Source organism: Ochotona princeps, chromosome 2 (genome assembly GCF_030435755.1).
Source record: "Ochotona princeps isolate mOchPri1 chromosome 2, mOchPri1.hap1, whole genome shotgun sequence".
Classification (NCBI taxonomy): domain Eukaryota; kingdom Metazoa; phylum Chordata; class Mammalia; order Lagomorpha; family Ochotonidae; genus Ochotona; species Ochotona princeps.
In genome coordinates this window covers 105,918,913-105,934,096 of record NC_080833.1, presented here as the reverse complement: position 1 = coordinate 105,934,096, position 15,184 = coordinate 105,918,913, and positions in this window count along the sequence as shown.

Below are 15,184 nucleotides of genomic sequence, written 5' to 3'. Positions count from 1 at the left end.
TCCCCCCAAGGTCAGTCAGGTGGATCCCACAATCTCTAGTTCATGACTCATAGGTTGCCAGAGGTCCCACAACCCCGAGCCTGGGGGTCATTCACAAGGGAGCTGCTCATTAGGAGAAAACCCGTTGCTTGTGAGAGCAGGGCTGCATCTTGATCTGCTTGCTCTGGGCCGCCCAAGCCACTCTCCTTCTGGGTTTTGCCTGCTGGAGCCTCACCCCTCACCCCACCCTGCGCAGTACCGTTGGATGTGCTGAGTCATAACGTCACAGTGGCAGCCAAGGTTGGACCACAGCCAGGAGCAGCCAGAGAGCTGGTCCTTGGCCTGGGATCCCTCTCCAGAATGTTGCTGTGCTCCCCAGATCCCACATGCCACCACCCCATAACTGCCACAGCGTTGCTGCCCACCGGCGCTGGCCCAGCACACACACACCCGCTCACTGCTTCTCTGAGCCTGAGTTCCCAGTGAGCGGGTCACGTGTTTGCTTCTAGCTACAAAGAGGCCTGCAAGGTGAGTATCTGACCCTTTGCCTGCCTGTGGATAGAAGCAGCAAGTCCGTGCTGGCCAACCCCCACACACAGTAATACACGAAACCTGGTACATGAGGCAGCTGTGATCGCTGAATGAAGCCACAAGCGTGGCACGGGGAAGGGAGATGGGGGAGGGGTGCTGTTCACAGGCACCAACTGTGAGGCTGCCTGCCTGGATCCAAGTCCTGGACCCTGCTCCTCACATCTGTGTGACTGTGAGCAAGCTGCTTCCTCTTTCTGAGGTCCAGCTTGTTTATCTGAAAACTGGACCTGACCAGGTGACCAGCCTCATAGGGGTGTTGCAAAGACCAAGCGAGATAACATACAACGCTTAGAGGTGCTGGCACCCCAAACGCTTTCTAGGAGGTAGGTGTGCTTTATTTCTCTGAATGTAAGTTCTTAGAAAAGTACTAAGAGGGCCTGGCACGATAGCATAATGGTTAAAATCCTCGCCTTGCACACACCAGGATCCCATATGGGCGCCGGTTCTAACCCTGGCAGCTCCACTTCCCACCCAGATCCCTGCCTGTGGCCTGGAAAGACAGTCAAGGAGGGCCCAAAGTCTTCGGACCCTGCACCCACATGGGAGACCCAGAAGAGCTCCTGCCTCCTGGCTTTGGATTGCCGTTGCGGCCTCTTGGGGAGTGAATCATGGGACAGAAGATCTTCCTCTCTGTCTCTTCTCCTCTCTGTAATATCTGCCTTTCCAATAAAAATAAATAAATCTTAAAAAAAAGAAAAAGAAACGTACTAAGAGCATAATAAGCCTTCGATAAATGATAGCTTTTATAAGTAATTTTATTGGAAGGGCATAGGAACAGAGAGGGAGAGATAGAGCTTCCAATCTGCTGGTTCACTCCCCTAAATGGCCACACAGCCAGGGCTGGGCAAGGCTGTAGCCAGAAAACTGGAACTCTATCAGGGTCTCCTGCATGGGTGACAGGCCCCAGGTAACTGGGCCGTAATTCTCTGCTTCCCCAGGCACATTAGCAGGGAGCTCAATTGCAAGTCAGGACTCAGCAGCTTTACCCACTGTGCAACCTTCATTAGGCCCAATAGGTGGTATCTTTAATACTATATTGTTTCCTATTTCTTCTACTCTTGTTCATGGTTTACTGTGGGGTTGCATCCTAGAAGTAGAATTCCTAGGTAAAACTGTGGGATCAGTGCTATGGCACAGTAAACTGAGCCTCCGTCTGCAGTGCCAGCATCCCATATGGGCACTGTTTGTGGCCCAGCTGCTCACTTCCAGTCCAACTCCCTGTTAATGTTCTGGGAAAGCAGCAAATGGTAGCCCAAGTGCTTGGGACCCTGAACCCACATGGAAGATCCGGAAGAAGCTCCTGGCTTCGGACCGACCCAACTCAGGCCATAGCAACGATTTGGGGAGAGAAGCAGTCGATGAAGATATATCTCTCTCGGTCTGTTCCCTGTGTAACTGCCTTTCAAATAAAAATAATAAATAAATCTCTTTTTTTTTCAAAGATTTATTTTTTATTGCAAAATCAGATATATATATGTATATATATATGTATATATATGTATATGTATATATATATATATAGAGAGAGAGAGAGAGAGAGAGGAGAAGAGACAGAGAGGAAGAGCTTCCGTCCTGTGATTCACTCCCCATTCGGCCACAACAGCCGGTGCTGCGCCAATCTGAAGCCAGGAGCCAGGAGCTCTTCTAGGTCTCCCACATGGGTGCAGGGTCCCAAGGTCTTGGGCCATCCTCGACTGCTTTCCCAGGCCACAAGCAGGGAGCTGGATGGGAAGTAGAGCTGCCAGGAATAGAACCGGAGCCCATATGGGATCCCAGTGCATTCAAGGCGAGGGTTTTAGCTGCTAGGCTTCCGCACTGGGCCCAATAATAAATAAATCTTTTTTTTTTTAAGTCTTCAAAATTTTATTCTCTAGGAAAATAAGTCTTCCAAAGTGTCTGCATTATTTTCCAAAGGTACAAGATGTTGATGACAACTTATATATATTTAAATAAATTCCATTTAAATGCTTATAATGATTGCATTCTCTCTTTTATTTATTTATTTATTTTTAAAATTACATTGCATTATGTGACACAGTGTTATAGGCACTGGGATTCCCCCCACCCCTCCCCTAACCCTCTCCCCATGGTGGATTCCTCCACCTTGTTGCATTACCACAGTTCTAGTTCACATGAGATTCTTTCATTGGAAACATATACCAAGCATAGAGTCCAGCATCTTACTATCCAGATAAGTTCAATGGCTTGTTGGGGAGACCATCTCTGGTCTGAAAGTAGAGCCGGCAGAGTATCATCCCAATCAATTAAAAGCCCCAACATAACATCAGCAACAGTTTATAACGTTATGGAATTAATTGACATAGTATTGAGTAACCAATAAGTTAAAAACAAAATGCAAGTTCTTAACCACATCCTGTGACTTCTTCATTGACATTTCAATTTTAGTTTATATACAACTGGGTTCTATACACCTTAAAATGGCTATAGATTACTATTCAGCTGTCTCATGTCTATTTTCATTATAGTATTTAGCATTTTATAGCGTTGAAGCATAATTTTGCTGAACCTGGCTTTTTTTTGGGTAGCCTAGACTGGCTTATAACTCTAACAAGACATATGTCAACAGTTGAGGTGCAGAACAGTTTTAGGAGGGGTGTGCAGAGAAATCTTCAATACCCTAGTGAGGAGTAACTAATCTTTGTGTCCCACCTAGTAAGGTATAAGTGCATCCCCGTTGACCGATTCCTGTCTGATTCTAAGCTTTCCTTGTTGTTCTCTATCTATTCTAGATTGTTTCTTTGTTTGTTTGTTTGTTTTGAGGGGTTTCCGGAGTGATCCTGATGGTCATTGCCAGAGAGGGTGGGGACCCAAAGTTGGAACCAAGCGAGGACCAGAGAAAGCTCCCCTCCCTAGTCCCAAAGGAAGTTTACTGTTTTGTTTCTGCGGACGGCTCAGGGCTCTTGGCTGTTGTTCTGACGCCCTTAGATCTAGCGAGGAAGGATTTGGCCTTCTTCCATCCCATGTGGTAGATCCAATCAGGAGTGGATGACCTCAGAGTTCTCGGCCTCCGAAGGCACTCCAATTCCCCGTGGTCTCCTTGGCAGTTGGGATGTAGTACTTGGTGCTCGTACTGATGATAGTCCTTGGTGAGGATCCTGGAGTCCTCAGGGTTGGGATACAAGCCTCCTCCTGTCCCCCTGCTCCGCTGTGGGGTTCCCCCTGCTCCGTGCATATGACCTCCTGTTAAGAGGTTGTCAGGATCGCTCTTAATTCCCCCTATATGTCTTTGTAGTTTAACTATTGTCTAATGCTGATTCGAGTCTGTTGTCTATAAGTAACCAGTTATGATCCTGGTAGGTTGTATTTCACATCTTCCTTACACATTCTAGGGAGATGGAAGATTTCTCTGCTCTCCTGCCCCATTACGGAATAACATAGGGTCTTAAAAGTATATTAGGTTTTACAGTTCTTTGATGCAGATCATAAGCAGTCTGACTCACATTGATTGTTGGTTCGTTGGTTACTTCACAATATCTGATTGCATGTGAGATAGGCTGTTTGAGGTTGAAATAATATTACAATATACAGGTACTATTTTTCATATTGACATCATATCATATTAAATTAAGGCAAACATGTGGTATCTAACCTTTTGGGATTGGCTCATTTCCCTTAGCATTATGGTTTCTAGTTGGGCCCATTTGGCCACAAAGAACTGCATTTTCTTTTGTTTAATAGCTGAGTAGTATTCCATGGAGTAGATGAACTGTAGCTTTCTTCTTTTTCCTATTTTTTTTTTTAAAGATTTATTCATTTTGGGCCCGGCGCCATGGCCTAGCGACTAAAGTCCTCGCCTTGAAAGCCCCGGGATCCCATATGGGCGCTGGTTCTAATCCCAGCAGCTCCACTTCCCATCCAGCTCCCTGCTTGTGGCCTGGGAAAGCAGTCGAGGACGGCCCGATGCATTGGGACCCTGCACCCGCGTGGGAGACCTGGAAGAGGTTCCAGGTTCCCTGCTTCGGATCGGCGCGCACCGGCCCATAGCAGCTCACTTGGGGAGTGAATCATCGGACGGAACATCTTCCTCTCTGTCTCTCCTCTCTGTATATCTGACTGTAATAAAATGAATAAATCTTTTTTTTTTAAACGTTTAATCCAACTAGTTTTTTTTTTTTTTAAGATTTATTCATTTTATTACAGCCAGATATACACAGAGGAGGAGAGACAGAGAGGAAGATCTTCCGTCCGATGATTCACTCCCCAAGTGAGCCGCAACTTGCCAAAGCCAGGAACCAGAAACCTCTTCCAGGTCTCCCACGCGGGTACAGGGTCCCAAAGCATTGGACCGTCCTCGACTGCTTTCCCAGGCCACAAGCAGGGAGCTGGATGGGAAGTGGAGCTGCCGGGACTAGAACCGGAGCCCATATGGGATCCTGGGGCGTCCAAGGCGAGGACTTTAGCCGCTAGGCCACGCCGCCAGGCCCGAACCATAGCTTTCTTATCCAGTCTTCTGCTGATGGGCATTTCGGTTGCTTCCATGTTTTTGCAATTATTGATTGTGCTGCTATGAACATAGGGGTGCATGTTGGTTTCTCGTGTAACAGGTGTTTTGCAAATATTCCTAGGAGTGCTATTGCTGGATCATATGGTATGCAGATTTTGAGTTGTTTGAGTGTTCTCCAAACTGATTTCCATAGAGGCTGTACCAACCTGCAGCCCCACCAGCAGTGGAGAAGGGTTCCCTTTTCCCCACAACCTCGCCAGCAAGTGTTGTTGGTGCTTTTTTTGTATTTGGGCCAATCTTACTGGTGTTAGGTGGTACCTCATTGATGTCTTAATTTGGATTTCCCTTATTGCCAGGGAACTTGAGGTTTTTTTTCATGTGTTTGTTTGCCATTCAGAGCCCATATGGGATCCCAGTGCGTTCAAGGCGAGGGTTTTAGCTGCTAGACTGCCACACCGGGCCCAATAATAAATAAATCTTAAAAAAAAAAAACAGCATGCACAGTTTACCTGTTAATCGGTATTAACTGGCACCTTAGTTAGGTGCCAGTTGCCACACTCATCAGTCGTGAATCAATGCTCACTTGTCCTAACAATCTCATCAGTACTAGAGTTCTAGCCTCATCCAGCCTCACCAAGTTTTGCCCAGGGAGACTCAAAACACTGTTAGGTAGGAGTAGTAGGGTCTGGTGGTCCAAACCACACTGGGGCAATCGTAGTTCATGATAATGTATTTTTAAAATATGTTTTATTTATTTTTATTAGAAAGATCAGATTCACAGAGAAAAGGAGAAACAGAGAGAAAGATCTTCCATTTACTGGTTTACTCCCCAAAATGGCCACAATAACCAGAGCTGAGCCAGAAAGCCAGGATCCAGAAGCTTCTTCCTGGTCTCCCACATGGGTGCAGGGTCCCAAAGCTTTAGGCCATCGATGGCTACAGGAAACTAAATGGAAAGTGGAACAGTCAAGACAAAAACCCATGCCCATATGGCATGCTGGCACTGGCAGGTGGAGAAGTAGTCAGTTAAGCCATCGCCCCAGCTGGAGGACAGAACAAATTGATCAACTACCCAAGGCAAGTGTTGGCAGAGAATATCTGGGAGACTCTACAGTGGACTATGTCAACCAGTGGATTCTAGAGAGATTTCATCATGCTTGGAGTGGCAAGACATGCAGCAATTCAGAACTACTGAACTATCAAAACCTCTTGAGTAGGACCCTCGGTAATGCCCCACATTGGGGACCCTGGGGTGGTGGGTGGCTGTCCTCGCTCCCAGGGTACAGAGGCGTTTAGGAGTCTGGGTGTGGCTTCTCCCCTTATCTTCCTTCTTCCCCCAGATATAGGAAGGAAAAAGAGAATGAGGAAATCATGGTCTCACCCACCTTCCTGTAGCCCTTGACCCTTATCATTCTAATTACCAATGTAAAAATCATCAAAAATAAATTAATTAAGATAAAAAAACATTTACTTTGACGTAACAATGATAATGATGCTTTTTAGAATTGTTTGTAATCATTGCTTTAACCATGAAGTAAAAATGAAACAATTGGATGTTGTGCAAGGATTGTGTTGCTCTCTGTATAGACAACTTCTCTGAGTTGTCCATTATGAGCTCTAAAATATAAATAAATATATGCTATGGAAATATCCAAAAGACAAGAGTTGGTAGGATTTAACACAAAGAAAAAAAATAAGGAAATGGAAAGGCTGATTGATTTGATCTGTTTACACTGAGTACATGTATTGTAATATGATAGATATTTCATAAAAAGGAACAAGCTTTACATGTTAATCAAAATATATATTTTTTAAATTGGGTCTGGCGCTGTGGTATAACAGGTAAAGCAGCCACCTGTGGCGCCAGCATCCTAAATGAGTGCTGGTGTGAGTCCTGGCTGTTCCGTTTCCCCCAACTTCCTGATAATGCACCTGTGAAGGCAGTAGAGGTGGTCCAAGCACTTGGGCTTCTGTCACTCGTGCCAGAGACCAGGATGGAGTTCTTGGCTCTTAGCTTTGGCCCGACCCAGCCCTAGCTTTTGCAGGTATTCAGAGACTCATTCAGTAGATGGAAGATCTCTCTTCCTATCTCTCTTATTTTGACTTTCAAATAAATAATTTTTTAAAAATTGTTCCTAATATTTTAAATCTTCACATGTAGCCACTGTGAGTAACCACTGGAATAATAAAGGAAACTATATCTCTACAAAATCTTTTTGGCAAGCATATAAACAGATATTTGCATGTAAATTTTAAGGTTAATTTATTTGAGAGCTATGGAGAGTCAGACAGACGACAGAGTTCTTATCCACTGCTTTATTGCCCAGATACCCTGGCCAGGACAGTGCCAGGTCAAAGCTGGGAGCTGCGGAGCCATCCAGGGCTCCATGGGAGTGTCAGGTGCCTAATTACTCGAGCAGTCAGGGCTTACTTCCAGGGTGTGCCTTAGCAGGAAGCTGGGGTTAGGAGCCAGCCAAGAGCCAAACCCAGGTCTCTGATATGAAATACAGGTACAGAAATCACTGAGCTAAAGGCCAGTTCACTGGATTTCCATCTACAATGTGGCTGGGTATTGCTACATCGCTTTTTAAAAAGGTATCATCATGGGCCCTGTGCAGTAGCCTAGTGGCTAAAGTCCTCACCTTGAACGCACTGGGATCCCATATGGGTCCCAGTTCTAATCCCAGACCACCCCACTTCCCATCCAGCTCCCTGCTTGTGGCCTGGGAGGGCAATCAGGAACGGCCCAAAGCCTTGGGTCCCTGTACCCATGGCTCCTGGCTCCTGGCTTCAGATCAGCTCAGCTCTGGCCGTAGCAGCCACCTGGGGAGTGAATCAGTGGATGGAAGATCTTCCTCTCTGTCTCTCTTCCTTTGTCTCTGCCCCTCCATCCCACCCAAATGAGTCTTTTTAAGCTTTGCTTTCTGAGTAGCCTTTTGGTAAGCCAGGAAAAGAAATGAGACTTCCATACTATGCATTTTCCACATGGCCTGTTGGCATTTCTACCCATGGAGGGGGACCCTGGAAGGGTGCAAGTTGAAACCAGCAGGTCAGATACTACAGAGTGGGGCGGGAGGAGGGACAAAGACTAAACCAATCCAGACTGGGCACAGAGACTCCATCCCAGGACTCTCCTGGTCCCATGCCAGCTTGGATGAGAGGCTCCTGCAGCCAAACTCCTGGGACACTGGGAACAGCCTCTGTCCCTCCTTCCCAGGCGGCCCGGAGGGGGGTTCCCAGGTGAGCAGGCAGAGGCCCAGGGCTCCCCAGAGAAGGAGGGCTTTGTCTCTACCCATCCCAAGCCCGAGGAGAGAAACTATAACTCCCGGAGCTGACTCCAGGGACCAAAGGTCCTTCCCAGCTCCTCACGACACAGCTTTTATTTTCCTTTGGATATTTTATTTACTGTTTGTAACATGTCCAAAATGGCAAGTTTATTAGGGGTTCTGATGGCTTAATTTGGACCATTAACCACGACTGATGCAATTCCTTTCTTCCCAGGGCCCTTAGCTAGCCAGGTGAAGAGGAGCTGATTGCACAAAAGCTGTTTTATGGTTCTTGTCTCAGCTCCTCTGGAACCTGGCTGGGTACGAGAGAGATGGAGGACACTGGGGATGGCCCGTGTCACCCGTGTCCCTGTAACTAAAGTGGCAGCTCCTCCTCCTCTCTGAGTGCATCTCTGGTTTTCAAACTCAAAGTGCAGCTTTCCTTTGCATGCAGTCAATGGGCAGCAGGGTGTGGGATTTCTGTTTCTGTTCCACAGCAGGGAGCTGTCAGCAGGGAGCCTCACTCTCATACACAGTTAGTAGAAAGGAGAGCCGTGGACCTCCTTTAGACCTGGAATCAGACAAACCAAAAATTGTGAAACACAAGTGGGTAGGACAACAGAGGGAGCATTAGAATCCTTGCTGAACAGCAGACCACAGCCAAGGCTAATTAATTAGGTGCGCGATTATGGCATTTGTGGTTTAAAAAGAATTGTTATCTGGGATAAATAGTGATGCAAGAAATGACGTCTAGGACTTATTTTCAAAAAAAAAATTAGGGTAGAGGGAAACTAAGAAGTATGTTGGGGACCCTGCGCGGTAGCCTAGAGGCTAAAATCCTTGCCTTGTATCTGTTGAAGTCCCAAATGGGCACTGGTTCATGCCCTGGCTGCTCCACTTCCCTTCTAGCTCCCTGCCTATAACCTGGGAAAGCAGTCGAGGACAACCCAAAGCCTTGGGGACCCTATATCCACATGGGAGACCCAGAAGAAGCTCCTGGCTCCTGGCCTCGGATTGGCTCAGCCCAGGCTGTTGCTGCCAATTGGGGAGTAAACTAGTAGATGGAAGATCTTTCTTTCTGTGTCTCCTCTCTGTAAACCTGACTTTCCGATAAAAATAAATAAATAAATAAATCTTTAGGAAAAAAAGAAGAAGGAGAATGCTAGAAAAGAAGGTGGTTAGGAACTGAGTCGATTTTCATTGAAGAGGGGCACTTTCCCAGAGGTTTATCAAACCATTTTACTCTACTTCTGCACATTTTGAAATTCTCCAAAGAGAGACCGTACTCTCTCCAGGACTCCATCTCTCTCTCACTTTCTCTCTATCTTACTTTTTAAAGGTGTTGCAAAGTGTATTTTCATATTTGTCATTTTTTTAGAGCTTTATTTATTTTTATTGGAAAGGCAGACATACAGAGAGGAGGAGAGACAGAGAGGAAGATCTTCTGTCCGATGATTCACTCCCCAAGAGACCACAATGGCTGGTGCTGCATTGACCCGAAGCCGGGAGCCAGGAACCTCTTCCAGGTCTCCCATGCAGGTGCAGGGTCCCAAAGCTTTGGGCCATCCTCGACTGCTTTCCCAGGCCACAAGCAGGGAGCTGAATGGAAAGTAGAGCTGCCGGGATTAGAACCGGTGCCCATATAGGATCCTAGCGCATTCAAGGCGAGGACTTTAGCCACTAGAACACCACACTGGGCCCCTGTCATCATTTTTTAACAATGGAAAAACAGAGGCAAAGGCTTTAAGACTGCAGGGACAACAGTGAGCTGCACATGTGCTGAGCTGGAAGCAAATTCACTGAGTTCAGTGCATTCCACTGGTCCCACAGGGAAAATAATATAAACTTCAGCATCGTATGGGTCAAAAGAGGTCAGTGTGACCCTCAGATCTAACGGCCAACAGGTTTCGGCAAGATCACCACCAACAACAACCTAAATGTATAGCACACCTGGTGTCTCCCGAATCCTGGGACCTGCCCTAAGAGCAAGTGGGAGCAAGATTGTACAGTCAACAGTGCAGCCTCAGCACAGTGAAATAGGAGGTGGAGAATGGTAAACCAGGAGCTGGAGGTACAGAGATCATAGAGGAAGTCTAACATAAGAACGCAGACCTGGAACTCACTGGAGGGAGTGGCACAAATGACTGTAAACAAAGAGCCATATACCAACTGCAATAAGAAAATTGCATTGTAGACCTGTGGGTGACACAGCTTAGAAACCTGCCCCAAGGAGAAGAATCTGATAAATAGAAGTACAATGAAAAAGAGCAAAAGAGAAGACAAAGGCACAATGAATATTACTGAAGACTCTCCTGCAAAAGAGCAAAACCCTTTGCCAATTTCAGAGTTCACTTAGGAAGAAATCAAGAAAATGTGGGATACAGAATTCAAAACACTTGTTATAAAACTTTTTATCAACAACAAGAAGCACATAATACAGGAGTTCAAGGAATTTTAGGAATATGTCACACTGGAAATGAATCAAATGAAAGCTGATATATCAGAAAAGAAGAATACAGTAGACGAAATTAAAAGTGCAGTGGAGAGTCTCCAAAATAGAATGAATGAAGCACTAGAAAGAATCTCAGAATTGGAAGATATTTGTGGTCACCATGGGAAAACAAACAAAAAGGTGGAAGCAGAGCTGGGTCAAGCTAAAAAAAAGTATTTGGGCCTGGCACGATAACGTAGTGGTTAAAGTCCTTGCCTTGAACGCACCAGGATCCCATATGGGTGCCGGTTCTAATCCTGGCAGCTCCACTTCCCATCCAGCTCCCTGCTTGTGGCCTAGAAAAGCAGTCGAGGACAGCCCAATGCCTTGGGATCCTGCACCTGCATGAGAGATCTGGAGGAGGTTTCTGGTTCCTAGCTTTGGATTGGCACAGTACCAACCATTGTGGTCTCTTGGGGAGTGAATCATCAGACAGAAGATCTTCCTCTCTGTCTCTCCTCTTCTCTGTGTGTCTGACTTTGTAATAAAAAAAAATATATTCAATAATTGAAATACACTATTAAAAGACCAAATATAAGATTATGGGAATCCCATAAGCTACAAAAAGAGAAGCTAGGCTTAAACATGTGTTTAATGAAATAATAAAGGAAAGTTTCCCTAATCTAGAGAAAGAATTGGGAAACAACATCCAGGAAAGGCACAGAACTCCCAACATGGTTGACCAAAAGCAATCTTCACCACAGTACACGATAATCAAGCTCTCTTCAATCAAACATAAGGAAAAGATCCTTAAATGTGCAGGTGAAAAAAATTAATTGAGCTATAGAGGAAAATCAATCAGACTCACAGCTGACCTCTAACAGGAAACTACAGGCAAGAAAAGAATGGAGTGGCATATTTCAGATTCTAAAAGCGAAAAAAAATGTTGGCCCAGGATAATGTAACCAACAAAGTTTTCATTTGGGGCCCGGCACCATGGCCAAGTGGCTCACGTCCTCACCTTGAACACACCGGGATCCCACATGGGCTTTGGTTCTAATCCCGGCAGCTCCGCTTACCATCCAGCTCCCTGCTTGTGGCCTGGGAAAGCAGTCAAGGACAACCCAAAGCCTTGGGACCTTGCACCCGCGTGGGAGACCTGGAGGAGGTTCCTGGCTTGTGGCTTCAGATCGGTTCAGCACCGAATGTTGCCGTCACTTGGGGAGTGAATCGTTGGATGGAAGATCTTCCTCTCTGTCTCTCCTCTCTGTATATCTGACATTCCAATAAAAATAAATAAATCTTTTTAAAAATAAAAAGCTTTCCTTTGTCTTTGAAAATGAAATAAAATTCTTCCACGGTAAACAAAAGTTAAAAGAATATGCCTCTTCCAAACCTGCCCTAAAAAGGATATTAAAGGGCCCCGCGGCGTGGCCTAGCAGCTAAAGTCCTCGCCTTGAACACCCCGGGATCCCATATGGACGCCGGTTCTAATCCCAGCAGCTCCACTTCCCATCCAGCTCCCTGCTTGTGGCCTGGGAAAGCAGTCGAGGATGGCCCAATGCATTGGGACACTGCACCCGCGTGGGAGACCTGGAAGAGGTTCCTGGTTCCCGGCCTCAGATCGGCGCGCACCAGCCCGTTGCGCTCACTTGGGGAGTAAATCATAGGACAGAAGATCTTCCTCTCTGTCTCTCCTCCTCTCTGTATATCTGACTTTATAATAAAAATAAATAAATCTTTAAAAAAAAGGATATTAAAGATGTTCTCTTGACAGAGAAAAGGAATAGTGCCCATCAAAACCGAAGGCAAATGTGAAAATCATCCCAGTAAAATAACAACAGAAGGCTAAATCAATTAACAACCTATTGCTAAAATTACAGGACCAAGTTACCGCCCATTCATATTAACCCTGAATGAAAATGGCTTAAATTCATCTATCAAATGTCATATATTAGTAGACCAGATTTAAAAATCAAAACTAATCTATTTGTTGCCTGCACGACACATATGTCACCAACAACGATCAGTGGAAACTATATCTCCTGGATTTCGATTTTTTTTTTTAAGTTTCATCTCTTCAAAACACTTTTCTTTCTCATTAATTTCTTCACTGACTCATAGATTATACAGTAGCAACATTTTCTTCAAGAAGGTTCTTGATTACCTTTCTCATTTCTTCAACAGCACATTAGTCATTCAGTAGTATATTATTTAACTTCATGATGTTGTTAATTTTTTTCTTCCTGTTTTGTTTTTTGGCTTTTCATTTAAGGGGATGTACATTAACCATGTAATGGAGACTATCATATCCAGAAGTGAGGATACATTGCAGTATGCATCTCTACATCCAGACAAAGATGGACTCCCAATGGAACTGTTAACTGTATCTTAACAATAGGATGCTGGACTCTGCCATCGTCCATGCCTGCAATGATAGACATGTGACTGTTTTTGAAGAATTATACTACAACAACTATATAGGGGAACTCAGTGAGAGGGGAAGGACTTGAGCAGGGGATAAGGAAAATCCCAGGGTCTATTGAACTTTATCATAAAATGATAATAATGATTTTAAAAGGAAAAACAACAACAACAAATAAAAACAGAAATGACCTAGCAAAAGTTCAAGGGACTCCCTACTTCTCTGTACATAAATATACAAAATTATGGGCCCGGTGTGGTGGCCTAGCAGCTAAAGTCCTCACCTTGAATGTGCCGGGATACCATGTGGACGCCAGTTCTGATCCCAGCAGCTCCACTTCCCATCCAGCTCCCTGCTTGTGGCCTGGGAAAGCAGTCGAGGACGGCCCAAAGCCTTAGGACCCTGCACCCACGTGGGAGACGTGGAGGCAGTTCCTGGCTCCTGGCTTCGGATCGGCACAGCACCGTCCGTTGTGGTCACTTGGGGAGTGAAACATCGGATGGAAGATCTTCCTCTCTGTCTCTCCTCCTCTGTGTATATCTGACTTTGTAATAAAAAAGAAAAAATCTTTTTTAAAACATAAAAAAATAAATATTCAAAATTATGGACCTAAAAGTACACAAATTAACAGTCATGGTTTAAATGTCCCTTCCTCCTTTTGTGTCTCCCTGGCGGCTTCTTCTTAGGGCTGTCCCCAGGAAGCACCTTGTGAAACTGAGGCAGATCTTGTCCTGGGGACAATCCCTGCAAGCAGCCAGAGGTGAGAAGAAGGGGAGACCTCAAATGAAATGCAACGAATGTGACAGCCCTCACGATGTCATTCCTGAGTGGGGAAGCCCTCGCCATGCCTAAGCTTCCAGGAGCCTAGGCTGAGGCCACTGTCCCTACTGCTCATTTAGGTCTCCCCCCTCAAAAGGTTGAACTCACTGTGGTTCAGAGACCAGGAGTGGAGCAGCTGGGTGACTTGAGAAAACTCCACGTCCCTTCGCAGTTGCCTGCAGGCTGCCCCTCTGCTAACCCCATGAGCCTGGCGCCAGTCACACCCAGGGAGAAGTTTTAGCCAGTGCCCCTCCCTGGCTCCCAAGGCCCGAGAGGCCGGTCTGTTAATGCCAGGAGGGAAAAGCTGGACAGAGCTCAGATACTCTGCTTAACTGAGGGAAAGTGCAACCTGTCCAACTAGTCCTGCCTCAGGCCTCTGCACGCTGCTGCCTGCATTTGTAGGCTTAGGGACTGTTTTGTGTGCAATCAAATCTGTGCTTGAATGTACTAGATAAGGTCATTTAATGGAATACTCACTTCCGCAACCTCTTATGTTAACCTACTTGTCTGAATTGCCTCATCCAAAATGAACTTTATTATGTAAATGTTTGCTTGATTATCAATGGTTTTTGAAAACGTCATCTCTCTTGGGAACATGTGCTATGGCGTAGAGGGTTAAGCCATCACTTGCAGAACCAGCATCCTCTATGGGTGTCAGTACAAGTTTCAGCTGCTCCTCTTCTGATCCAGCTCCCTGCTAGCGATCCGGGAAAACAAGCAGAGGATGACTCAAGTCCTTGGACCCCTAAACCCACGTGGAAGACCTGGAAAAGCTCCTGGCACCTGGCTTCCATGTGGCTCAGACCCAGCTGTTGCAGCCAGTTGGGAAGTGAACCAGTGGGTGGAAGATCTGACTCGGCACAAGCTCCGCAGAAATGTTGGCGGAGTGTAAGAACAGATGGATGAATAGTGGAAGGCAGGTCCATGCACATGTGTGTCTTCCAGGGGACAGACAGGCAGAGGTGCCTCGAAAGGCATCATGACCAGTGCCTCTGCCTAGCAGGGCCCTCACCTGGGCCACACTTGATGTTCGACCTTTCCTTTCTCCTAATTTTGTTGTGTTAATACCTTTACTTGGGCTTTTAGTTGCAAAAGTAGTGCATGTTTAATGTTTTTGTAAAAAAAAAATAAATAAAATGCATAGAGAAAAGAAGGAAGGAAGGAAAGAAAAGAAAAGAAAAGAAAAGAAAAGAAAAGAAGTAAGGTAG